The 12,957-nt window shown below is 36.8% G+C and overlaps 1 pseudogene; it reads left to right on the forward strand.

Moving 5' to 3' along the window:
- The first annotated feature begins 1,877 nt into the window (after positions 1-1,877).
- On the forward strand, positions 1,878-11,127 carry LOC107425801 (MDIS1-interacting receptor like kinase 2-like; annotated as a pseudogene).
- The last annotated feature ends 1,830 nt before the right edge of the window (positions 11,128-12,957 follow it).

Here is a 12,957-nt window from a genome sequence, read left to right on the forward strand (position 1 = left end):
CCCCCATTCAAGGCCAAACCGGTCCCCTTTTTTTCCTCTCTTCATTTCCTACTAATACCCAATATCAATCTATCCTAAAACCTAGGTTATAATCACTTCCATACAAAAACCTAAGTCTTCAAAAATTTCACATTTTTAACCGGTTCTAAACACAAATCACAAGTTTCAATGTCTCACATTGTACTAAATTTGTAAGTATTTAACGGTAAGGCAACAAATAAACACAAAAAAAAAAAAACCACACGGGTCCACGGTAAGGCAACAAATAAACACAAAAACAAATCCACACCGGTCACGGCAAGGCAAAAAATCCACACAAAAATGAACCTACATCGGTCCACGGCAACAAATAAACAAAAATATTAAAACAATTAACTCGGAGAGTGCTGAGATGAGAGGAAGTTTTGTTTTTTTGTTTTTTCTTTGTATTTTTTTTGGGTGCTGAGATGAAGCTTCATTTGGCTTTTCCACGGCAAGTTTTGTTTTTTGGTATTTTTGTGTATTCTTGTAAAAACAATTACTTCATGTAGTTTGTTTTCTTTTTCTAAAAAGTAGATTTTTGTTCTTTGTTTAAAATATAAAAGGATATCTAAGTCATTTTTTATTGTATTAAGGTTAAAATAGTTATTGAAGGGTAGAAAAAAAAAAAAAGCAAATGAAGGGGTAAAAATCATGAAGCTCATCCCTATGAGGGCATTGGGCCAAATTCCCCTTTAAACAAGGGCTTAACGTTTTATATTAATCCCAAAAAAAAAAAAAAAAAAAGGAACTCATTCACCCAAAAAAAGAAAAAAAAGACTTGGACAGGTTTTTTTTAATATGAAAATTTTCAATTTTTCCTGCAGAAAGAGATTCATTTTTTCAATTTGAGACTTGGAGGTTCTTTTATCCTAGAAGAGAAAAAATAATTCAATACATCATCTATATATAATCTATCTTTTACTCCACATAATAATATCTACATTTTATATAAAAAAGAAAATACATACTCATGATATAGTGAATAATTTCTCGAAAACAAGATGCTCTGGCGGCGTGGCCATGCATAAATTTCGAATGCGCATTCGGAGGGTCATGTAGTATTACCACTACCATATTATAAATTTTGATTTTTGCACTGATTTTTGCCATATCAGTACATGCATACTTCATATTTTCTTTGTATGCGTACAATCAGCCTAATAACCTTTCTCACCTTGCAGATTTTAATTTTAATTTTTTTTCTTTTCCTTTCCTCGCAAACAAGAGAAAATAAGTTAACAAAACAATAAAAGCAAAAAGCCAACAACTGACTCAGTCATATGTTAACAACTATAAAGGAACAGTCATTATTCTCCATCCTCTATGTTCACCATTCATTAGCTTGGTTCGGTGTTCCTAAAAGAATGTAGTCGTCATCTGTTCCCTTTTTTCAAAAATAAAATAAAATTTCATTGACCTGGTTGACCTGCATGTTTTTATTTTATGGCGAAGACTTAAAAATTGGTGTGGAAACTTTATGTGGATGTACATTAATAGATGAACGTAAAGAAAACTTGGACACATTAATATCAAAACTCAGCTTGACTTTTAAAAACGATGTGACATATTCTTAGTTTTATATGCGGCTCTTTTAGATTAGAGATCTATTTCACACACAGCTGCAACGAAAGAAAGAAAATAACGCTTACGAGGCAAAGAAAATGCTTTATTTTTATTTCTTTTTCTTTCGCCCTTAAATAGACAAATTATGGTAAATATAGAAATAGGGATTTATATGCTTTCAAGCATATTGCAAAGAAATGAAGACAAAATTTCCTCCGACTCACTTTTGTCTATAAAGGTAACAAGAGAGCAAACCCACATTGGGCAGATCAAGATTTCAAACGTAGGGAAAAGTCAACACCACCATGAAACCCATTCAGAATTATCCTGTTCTTCTCCTTGTTCATGTTCTTTTGCTCTCCTTGCTTCCATTGAAGACCACATCATCTGCAAGAACCCAAGCTGAAGCTCTTGTCCAATGGAAGAAGAGCTTGTTTGCTCCACCAGATTCCCTAAATTCATGGTCCCTCACCAGCCTCAACAACCTTTGCAACTGGTCTTCCATTGTCTGTGACAACTCCACCAAAACAGTCTCCCATGCTGGTTGTGATTCAATTAAGAGATGGTCAAAGTCAACGTTTCTTATAAGCATCAGTTGTGAAACGGTGCCGTTGCACTTAAGGAAGTGGTTAGGATGAGTCAGCGGTTAGTTTTCTGTTTTGGAGGTTTATAAATAATGGTTTAACTGCAGAAATAGAAAATATATGACAGAAGCAGTTAGTTCTCGATCAAAGCCCTTTTTTTCTTCTGGTTTTCTCTTTTCTTCTTGTAGCCTCTTTCTCATTGTATTTCTCTTTCTCTTGGTATTGTTTAGGATCATTCTGGGTGAGTGATTTGTGAGAAAGAGAGAGGTTGTAAAGGCATTTCTAGTGTGGTTTATGGGTGTAGAGAATCTGTAAAATCAAGAGACAAACTGCTGCAATGGTGTATTTGTTTTTGTTCATAGTGCAAGAACTTCTTGGATGGGGTTCACCGAGGATGTAGGTCATTTCTAGACCGAACCTCGTAAAATTTGTGTGTTCTTTGTGTGATTCTTCTTGTTTGTTTCTTTCTATATGCTTGCTGTGATGAGTTCTGTATTTAATTAAGTTTCAATAGTGGTATCAGAGCATTCTTGTATAATCATTCATAAGAAAGAAACGTGTGCCTGCCATTTGTTTGAGGAAATTCTTGAGTGACGAACCAGCAAGCTAAATGGGTTCAAAGGTAGAGTTAGAGGTCTTTAATGGGAAATGAGACTTTCTCTTATGGAGGCAGAAGATGAAAGCAGTTCTGGTGCAACAAAAAGTGGCCAAAGCCATAGATGAGTCTTTTCCAGAGAGTCTCACGGAAGAGCAGAGAAAAGACATGGATGAAATTGCCTACAACACCATCATTTTACATCTGTCTGATAGCATCTTGAGGAAGGTAAATGATTCTAAGACCACTTCTCAAATCTGGAGTAGATTAGAGCAATTATATTTGGTTAAATCACTGCCAAATAAAATATACTTGCTGGAAAAATTGTTTGGTTTCAAGATGAATCCATCAAAGGATTTAGAGGAGAATCTTGATGAATTTAACAAATTGGGTTTACATCTGGCCAACTGTAATGAAAAGTTCACTGATGAACATCATGCAGTGATTTTATTAAATTCTCTTCCAGATAGTTATAAGGATATTAAAAATGCAATTAAATATGGAAGAGAGATTTTGATCACTGATATTGTCATAAATTCCTTGAGAGCAAAAGAGTTGGAAATGAAGATTGAGAGGCCAGACACTAGTGGGGAAGGTCTGATTACTAGAGGAAGAAATCTTGTTAGAACTTCAAAAGGCTATAATAACCATTTCAGGGGCAAATCTAGAGACAAGTTTAGATCCAAGTCAAGAAACAGAGGAAGGAAATGTTATTATTGCCAGAAAGAAGGTCATCTTATTAAAGATTGCTACAAGAGGATAAATAAAGAAAATAGAGTGAAACATTCTGAAAATGGAGATGCTGCGATATTAAGCAATGAGGATGACATTGGAGATGTCTTGGCTGTCTTAATGGATCAAACCAGTTAAGAATGGATTTTGGATTCTGGATGTACCTTTCATATGTGTCCAAGACAAGAGTGGTTTGTTAATTTTCGAAACTTAAATGGTGGTCAAGTGCTGTTAGGCAATAATCAAGCTTGTAATGTGACTGGAACAGGAGATATTCCTATTAGAATGAGTGATGGAGTGGTAACGACCTTGAGCAATGTAAGGTTTGTTCCTGAGCTGCAAAGAAGTCTCATTTCACTTGGAGTCTTGGATGAATCAGGTTATAGTTGTAAGTCTGAAAATGGGTCCATGAAGATCAGCAAAGGTGCTCTTACTGTCATGAGAGGACTCAAGAGAAATGGATTGTATGTTCTGCAAGGAAAAACAGTAACTGGAACTAATGCAGCAGCTATAACTTCAAGTCCAGATGAAACCCAACTTTGGCATAAAAGATTGGGACATATCAGTGAGAAAGGCCTGCAGATTCTCAACAAGCAAGGGCTGTTTGGCAAGAACAAAATCAGCAAGATGGAATTTTGTGAACACTGCATATTGGCGAAGCAACATCGGTTTAGTTTCAAGCTAGGAACACATAAAGCTACCTCTATACTGGACTATGCACATGCAGATTTATGGGGACCAGCCAGCACACCTACACATGGAGGTAACAGGTACTTTCTTTCAATTGTTGATGACTTTTCCAGAAAAGTTTGGGTTTTTCTGTTCAAAAATAAAAGTGATGCTTTTGTTAAATTTAAACATTGGCACTCTTTAGTTCAAAACCAAATAGGGAAAAAATTGAAAGTGTTAAGAACTGATAATGGGCTAGAAATTTGTAATCTAGAATTTGACAATTTCTGCAAAGAAATTGGAATTCTTAGACATAGAACAGTTAGTTATACCCCTAAGCAAAATGGAGTTGCTGAGAGGATGAATAGGACCCTACTAGACAAGGTTAGGTGCATGTTGCTAAGTTCTGTTCTACGAAAACCATTTTAGGGTGAAGCTATTATGACAGCAACTTATTTGGTTAATAAATGTCCATCAACAGCTATAGAATTCAAAACTCCTGAGGAAATGTGGACAGGCAAACTAGCAGATTATACTAGGCTAAAAATCTTTGGATGTGCAGCATATGCTCATCAAAGTGAAGGGAAACTTGAACCTAGATCATTGAAGTGTGTTTTTCTAGGTTATCCCGAGGAAGTTAAAGGCTATAGGCTGTGGGCAAGAGACTTGAAAGGTTTTAAAACCATAATAAGTAGGGATGTTATTTTTAATGAAAATATTATGCCTTGCTTGAGTAATAAAGATGCAGGGATTGATATTTCCACCAAAGATAAGTCAGTTCAGTTTGAGGTGGAGCCATATATGAAGGCAAAGGAGGACCAAACAACCCAAGTGGAAGCTGAAGTTGAAACACAACTTCCAGAATCTAAAAATGAGCAACCAGATCAAGAAACTGAAGAAGAATCAATTGCTGAAAGCACAAATCCTCTACAACATTACCAGCTGACCAGAGATAGGCAAAGGAGAGTGGTAAAACCCCCTGTCAAATTTATTTCTTCTAACTCCACTATGTTTGCTCTAATATGTTTTCAGGAACTTGTTGATGAGGAACCTAAGTCCTATTCTGAAGCTATGAAGAGTAAGCATTCCAGATTGTGGTATAAATCTATGTTGGAAGAATTTGAGTCTTTACACAAGAATAAGATATGGGTGTTGGTTCCTAAACCTACAACTCAAAAGGTAGTTGACTGTAAGTGGATTTTTAGAGTGAAAGAGGGGATATCAAGTGCTGATCCAGTCAGATTTAAGGCAAGATTAGTTGCCAAAGGATTCACATAGGTACAAAAGATAGATTATACTGAAATTTTCTCACCTGTGGTGAAATACACAACTATTAGGATGATTTTATCATTAGTTGCTCATTTCAACTGGGAGCTGGAACAACTTGATGTGAAAACAGTGTTTTTGCATAGTGAGCTTGATGAGATTATATATATGAAGCAACCTGAAGGTTTTAAAGTCTCAAACTCAAATAAGGAGATGGTTTACTTGCTAAAGAGATCATTATATGGTTTGAAGCAGTCTCCTCGGCGGTGGTATAGGAGATTTGACACTTATGTGTTAAAAGTTGGTTTTAAAAGGAGCAGCTATGATAGTTGTCTATACTACAAAGGTGAAAACTATCATGAATCAGTCTATTTACTCTTATAGGTAGATGATATGCTATTAACTGGTCAAAATATGAAGAATATCAAGGATATTAAGGATGAGTTGAAGGCTGAATTTGACATGAAGGAGCTTGGACCAGCAAAGAAAATTTTAGGCATGAGTATTGGAAGGGACAGATTGAAGAATCAGCTTTTCTTGAATCAGAAAAGTTATATTTAGAAAATATTTTCTAAGTTTTTAATGAGTGCTACAAATTCAACAAATGTACCACTTAGGAATCATTTTAAGCTATCTGCCAGTTTGTGTCCTCAAACCGAAGAAGAAGAAAAAGACATGAGTAATGTGCCTTATGCAAGTGCAATAAGGTCTGTCATGTATGTTATGATCTGTACAAGGCCTGATCTAGCTCATGGAATCAGTGTTCTTAGTAGATATATGGCAAATCCTGGAAGAAAACATTGGGAGGCTCTTCAATGGCTTCTAAAATATCTTAAGGGGACTTGTGATGTTGGCTTGATGTTTAGTCACTGCAAAGAAGGTGTGGTTCTCAAAGGATATGTAGACTCTGATTATGCAGGTGACAGAGATAGAAGAAGGTCAACTAGTTCTTATGTATTTACACTTTGCAATAATTGTGTCAGCTGGAAGTCTAGGCTACAACCAAGGGTGGCATTATCATCAACCGAAGCTGAGTATATAGCTACTGCAGAAGCTATGAAAGAGGATTTTTGGTTAAAGGGTTTGCTACAAGAATTGAAGCTTTTAGAGGGTGAAGTTATTGTATTTTCAGATAGTCAAAGCTTAATTCATTTGTGTAAAAATCTGGTTTATCATAATCAAACAAAGCATGTTGAGGTGAAGTACCCTTTCACACGAGATGTTGTGAATGAAGGAGTTATTGGCTTGGAGAAAATTGCAACAGCACATAATCCAGCAGATATGGGAACTAAAGTGCTTCCAGTTAGTAAACTTGAAACTTGCAAAAGTTTGCTAAGAGTTGAACCTGGTTGATAGCTTAAGTCAGTGAACTGAGAAGTCCAAAGAGTCTTGCACACAATTTATCCTCTCACTTGAATCAAGGTGGAGTATGCTGATTGTGATTCAATTGAGAGATGGTCAAAGTCAACGTTTCTTATAAGCATCAGTTGTGAAACGGTGCTGTTGCACTTAAGGAAGTGGTTAGGATGAGTTAGTGGTTAGTTTTCTGTTTTGGAGGTTTATAAATAATGGTTTAACTGCAGAAACAGAAAATATATGACAGAAGCAGTTAGTTCTCGATCAAAGCCTTTTTTTTCTTCTGGTTTTCTCTTTTCTTCTTGTAGCCTCTTTCTCATTGTATTTCTCTTTCTCTTGGTATTGTTTAGGATCATTCTGGGTGAGTGATTTATGAGAAAGAGAGAGGTTGTAAAGGGGTTTCTGGTGTGGTTTATGGGTGTAGAGAATCTGTAAAATCAAGAGAGAAACTGCTGCAATGGTGTATTTGTTTTTGTTCATAGTGTAAGAACTTCTTGGATGGGGTTCATCGAGGATGTAGGTCATTTCTAGACCGAACCTCGTAAAATTTGTGTGTTCTTTGTGTGATTCTTCTTGTTTGTTTCTTTCTATATGCTTGCTGTGATGAGTTCTGTATTGAATTAAGTTTCAATATCCCAAATAGACCTCTCCAACCTCAATGTCACCGGAACTCTAACCCACTTCAATTTCACTTCGTTTCTAAATCTCACAGTCTTTAACCTCAACAACAACAATCTCAGCGGGCCAATACCTGCAGCCATTGGAAACCTGTCCAAGCTCACTTTGTTGGATACTGGCAACAACTTTTTGGGAGGTAAAATACCTTTGGAGATAAGCAGGTTAACAGAACTTCGCTATCTTAGTTTCCACAACAACAATCTCAATGGTACCATTCCCTATCAGCTCAGCAATCTCCAGAAGGTATGGTACTTGGACCTTGGAGCAAACTATTTAGAATCCCCTGACTGGTCTAAATTTTCATCCATGCCATTGTTGACCCACCTTGATATTTATCTTAATAGTCTTGATTCAGAATTCCCAGATTTCATATCAGATTGCAGGAACTTGACGTTCCTAGACTTGTCCTAGAATCAGGAATTGACCGGCCAAATACCAGATTGGGTATTTAGCATCTGGGCAAGCTTCAATATCTCAATCTCACAAATTGCCAGTTCACAGGACCCTTGTCATCAAACATTTCCAAACTTTCCAAACTCAAACACCTCAATCTGCTAGTCAACCAATTCAATGGAACAATTCCTGAGGACATTGGTTTTCTACCTAAACTTGAACTTCTTGATTTGTTCAACAATTCCTTTCAAGGTAAAATTCCTTCCTCCATAAGCCAACTAAAGGAGCTTTCCTACCTGGATCTCCGGCAAAATTTGCTTAACTCAACAATCCCTCGTGAGCTTGGTTCTTGTACTAATCTCACCTACTTAGCATTAGCTCTGAATCACCTCAGTGGGGAACTTCCTCCGTCCCTATCCAACATAAAAAATATTGTCAATTTGGGTTTATCTGATAATTTATTTTCTGGCACAATTTCCCCTGATCTCATCTCCAACTGGACTCAACTGAAGTCCTTGCAACTTCAAAACAATAACTTTAGTGGGGAAATTCCGCCGGAGATTGGCTTGTTGGAAAATCTAACTCACCTTTATCTGTACAATAATAGTTTATCTGGCCCAAGTCCCCATCAGATGGGAAACATGAAAGCCCTGCAAGAATTAGACCTCTCGGGAAATGATCTCTCTGGTCCAATACCTCTCACTCTGTATGGTCTCATAAACCTCGAATACATGCAACTTTTCTACAACAACCTCAATGGGACAATACCGCCGGAGATTAGAAACATGACGTCCCTGGTTAATTTCGATGTCAACACCAATGCATTGTCCGGTGAGTTGCCGGATACCATTTCTAGCCTCAGTAAATTGGTGGGATTCTCTCTGTTCACCAATAATTTCAATGGAACCATTCCAAGAGATTTTGGAAAGTACAGTCCTGGTTTGGTTACAGTTAGCTTTTCAAACAACAGTTTCTCCGGAGAACTGCCACCAGAACTATGCAGCGGCTATGCGCTTGAGGTTCTCACAGTGAATAACAACAGTTTTACAGGGGCATTGCCTGAGTGCTTGAGAAATTGTTCCGAATTAAGAATAGCACGTCTCGATAAGAACAAACTCAGAGGCAACATTACTGATGCATTGGGTGTTTATCCAAGTCTAGAATACGTTTCTCTAAGCGGAAACCAGTTTATGGGTGAAATATCATCTAGGTGGGGTGAGTGTCAAAATCTCACAAACTTGCAGATGGATCGGAATAAAATTTCCGGGCATATCCCACGTGAGCTTGGAAAGTTGCGTCAGTTGCAACGTCTGATCTTGGACTCCAATAACTTGACCGGGGAAATTCCGGTAGAGCTGGGAAATCTAGTGCGGCTATATGACCTTAATCTCAGCCGCAACCATTTGTCAGGGGAAATCCCACAGAATATAAGCAAGCTGACTGCTTTAGAATTGCTTGATTTATCAGCAAACAAATTTTCCAACAGCATTCCAAAACTGCTCGAAAATTGTGAGAAACTATCAAGCCTGAACCTAAGCCACAACAATCTCTCAGGCGAAATACCGTCCGAGCTCGGCAACTTGGTTTCCTTGCAAGCTGTTTTGGATCTCAGCAGCAATTCCCTATCTGGGCAAATCCCGTCAAACTTCTTCAAGCTTAAAGCTTTGGAAATTCTGAATCTTTCTAATAACCATCTCTCGGGTCAGATTCCTTCATCGCTTTCCGAGATGTCTAGTCTGCAATCCGCAGATTTTTCCCACGACAACGTGAGCGGTCCAATTCCAACCGATGGAAGCTTTTTCCAAAACCCTCCTGCAAATGCTTTTGTTGGAAACTCTGGTTTGTGTGGAAATGTATCTTGGTTGACTCCATGTGCATTATTGTCCAACAAAAAATCCAACAAAAGTACTAGGAAGATTCTGATCGGAGTCCTCGTTCCCACATGTACTCTGTTTGTGTTTGCCACTGTGTTCTGCATAACTTTTATGAATCGGAAATCCAAGCTCCAAGACGAAGAAATCAAAAGTCGCAAAGATTTGGACAAATCGGAGTCCATGATATGGGAAAAAGAAGCGAGATTCACACCTTGAAATCGTGCAAGCCACCGAGGACTTCAACTCCAACTACTGCATCGGAAAAGGAGGGTTCGGTGTCGTCTACAAGCGGTTTTGTCTTCCGGTCTCGCTGTTGCAGTGAAGCGTCTGAATATGGAAGACTCGGCCAATATTCCCGCGATAAACCGGCAAAGTTTCGAGAACGAGATAAGAACTCTGACGGAAGTCCGGCACCGGAATATCATAAAGCTATATGTGTTTTGCTCCAGGAGGGGTTGTATGTACTTGGTATACGAATACGTAGAGAGAGGAAGCTTGGGTAAAGTATTGTACGGTTTGGATAATAAGGTAGAAGATCGTCTGGGTTGGGAAAAAAGGATTAGAATCGTGCAAGGACTCGCTCACTCGCTGGCCTATTAGCACCATGACTGTTTGCCTCCGATCGTTCACCGGGATGTTTCTCTGAACAATATATTGCTGGGATCGGATTTCGAGCCACGGCTTTCGGATTTCGGAACGGCGAAACTATTGAATCCCGACTCATCCAACTGGACCAACGCTGCTGGGTCGTACGGTTACATGGCCCCAGGTAAATTAATATTTTTAGTTTTATTTGATCAATATATATATATATATATATATATATATCCTTTGAATTATTTTTATTGTTTTAATTTATTACAGAGTTAGCACAAACAATGAGAGTGACGGACAAATGCGATGTATATAGTTTTGGAGTGGTGGCATTGGAAATAATGATGGGAAAACATCCTGGTGAAATGCCTGCGTCATTATTGTCGGTTTGGTCTAAAACTTTAGCGGAAGATAAGAATGTTGAATTGCTTTTGAAAGATGTTATAGACCAGAACCTGTCTGCACCTAGTGGTGAATTGGCTGAAGCTGTGGTTTTTTTGGTTCAAGTAGCTTTGACTTGCACTCGGACTAATCCTGAGTCAAGGCCCACAATGCGTTTTGTGGCTCAAGAATTATCAGCTCGGACTCAGCGTTGCTTGCCCCACCCATTTTCCACCATTTCAATGCAGAAGCTAACTGGTTTCAGTAAATAGAACAGCAAAATAGGTAAAGCTCCATATCAGCAAATCTCTGTCTCTCGGGGCTCCGAGTAATGCTTTGGGTTCACAGCTTTTATTATTATTATTACTTTTTTTTATTTTTTTTTATTTTTTTTATTTGGCAATCTAGTCGTCTGATTCTTCGATTTTCACGTACTGGCTTTTAGCTGAAGTTCGGACTTATATTTTCCACTTTTTAATACTTTTATTTTCCAGAGCCAAAACTTGGCTGCCAATGATGGAAATGCTTATTGGTTAATTTATAATGTCTGTTTCTAATTCAGCCCTTGTCTCCATTGCGATAAAGACTGACACTGGACTATCTTTGGCTGGCCACTAGGCATCATCCATTCCACCATGCTTTGCATTCTAGAGATTCTTCTTGGTTCATTTTTCCTTTTATGATTTTATAAAATATTGACAATTACGTGGACTTTGCAGCAGTAATTTGAAACTTGCTGTTGCATAAAGTATATGCAAATTGTCCTAAGAAATTAATATAAAAATTGAAAATCACTAATCCTTATATGGAAACAGCCTACAATTAAAAATTATTATCTTAAAAAAAAAAATCTAAATTTGATTCCTTATTGTTAATACAGTTAGAAAGGAAAAAAAAATTAAGGAGATATTAGGTTGAAAATATAAATGACTATAGCTTATATTAGAATTTTTCAACGCGAATATTTATATTTTAATAAAATACAGATGTTATTTTAATAAAATGTGATATTATAAATCATATTTGCATTTTAATAAATTACAACTTTGCACTAGAATCATATTGACAGCTTATATACAAAATAATTAAAAGCTTAGCACTGTTGTAGTTAATAAGTAAACTAGAGGAGGTAAACTTCACCTATTTTCATTACTACAAAGAACAATTTCCGTAAAATGATCGTAGCTTAATTAAAGCTTGCTGCATCGTATCAGTTCTCGTGAGTCAACTATTAAAGTATAATAGTCAAAGTCCACTTTATAATAAATTCCAATAAAAAAAAAGAGTTCGCATTTCAGTTTTAATATTATTCGTTTGGCTTATTACCAATTAAATAATAGTGGGTTTCATATACTTCAATATGTTATTTATACATTTAGAATTTTAGTTCTTAAGTTACTGTCTCACCCACCACTTGACCATTTTAAAACTTTTCTATTTATATTCATAAACTTTCGATCCAATGTCAATGTCAAGGGAGGAAGTTTGGCAAGTATGTATAATTCTTTTCTATCAAAAAAAAAAAAAAAAAAAAAGTATGTATAATTCTTAATATAAGTGGAGAAAGAAAATGTAGAACATAAAAATCTAAAAAAAGCTACAAGAACAAACTCAATCTGCAAAATTAAGCAAAAGATATCGATCAAAATCTCAAAAAGGTTTGGTTGAGATACAATACTGCTGTATTTCTTATATGCAGTTCATGACACATGTAAGTGTAATGGTGGTAATCAAAGACCATGAGAAATGCCAGTTGCTTCCTTTTCTGACACATTAATTACCACCAACTTAACCTCTCTTCACCATCATATGTGCTCAAATCACTCTCTTTTGAAGCTTTTATGGAGTTCTGATAAAAGAAACAGACAAGGAAAAGTGCCTTTAAACTACAGAGAAAAACCATTCAGAGGGGAAAGGGAAAAAAAAAAAAACAAAAAACAAAAAACAAAAAACAAAAAACAAAAAACAAAAAACAAAAAAAAATCAACACCTTTTGGCTATCTATCATTCCACCCCACATTGTCTAAGAATTGGTCCAATTTTCTTAGGTAAGAAACGATCAATTCGAACCCAACTGAGTGAGAAGATCGAAGCCAGAAAAATTGACCAAAGTACAACAATGGTAGGAGGCCGGTTTTGCCTTCCCATCAAACCTTTGAGAAGGGATAGAGATGGACAATGACCCAGAAGGTGAAAAATAGCTTCCCAATCAGAGGACCCCATGAACCATAACCATTGTTAAAAGCATCAG

The sequence above is a fragment of the Ziziphus jujuba genome, chromosome 9 (genome assembly GCF_031755915.1).
Source record: "Ziziphus jujuba cultivar Dongzao chromosome 9, ASM3175591v1".
Lineage (NCBI taxonomy): Eukaryota > Viridiplantae > Streptophyta > Magnoliopsida > Rosales > Rhamnaceae > Ziziphus > Ziziphus jujuba.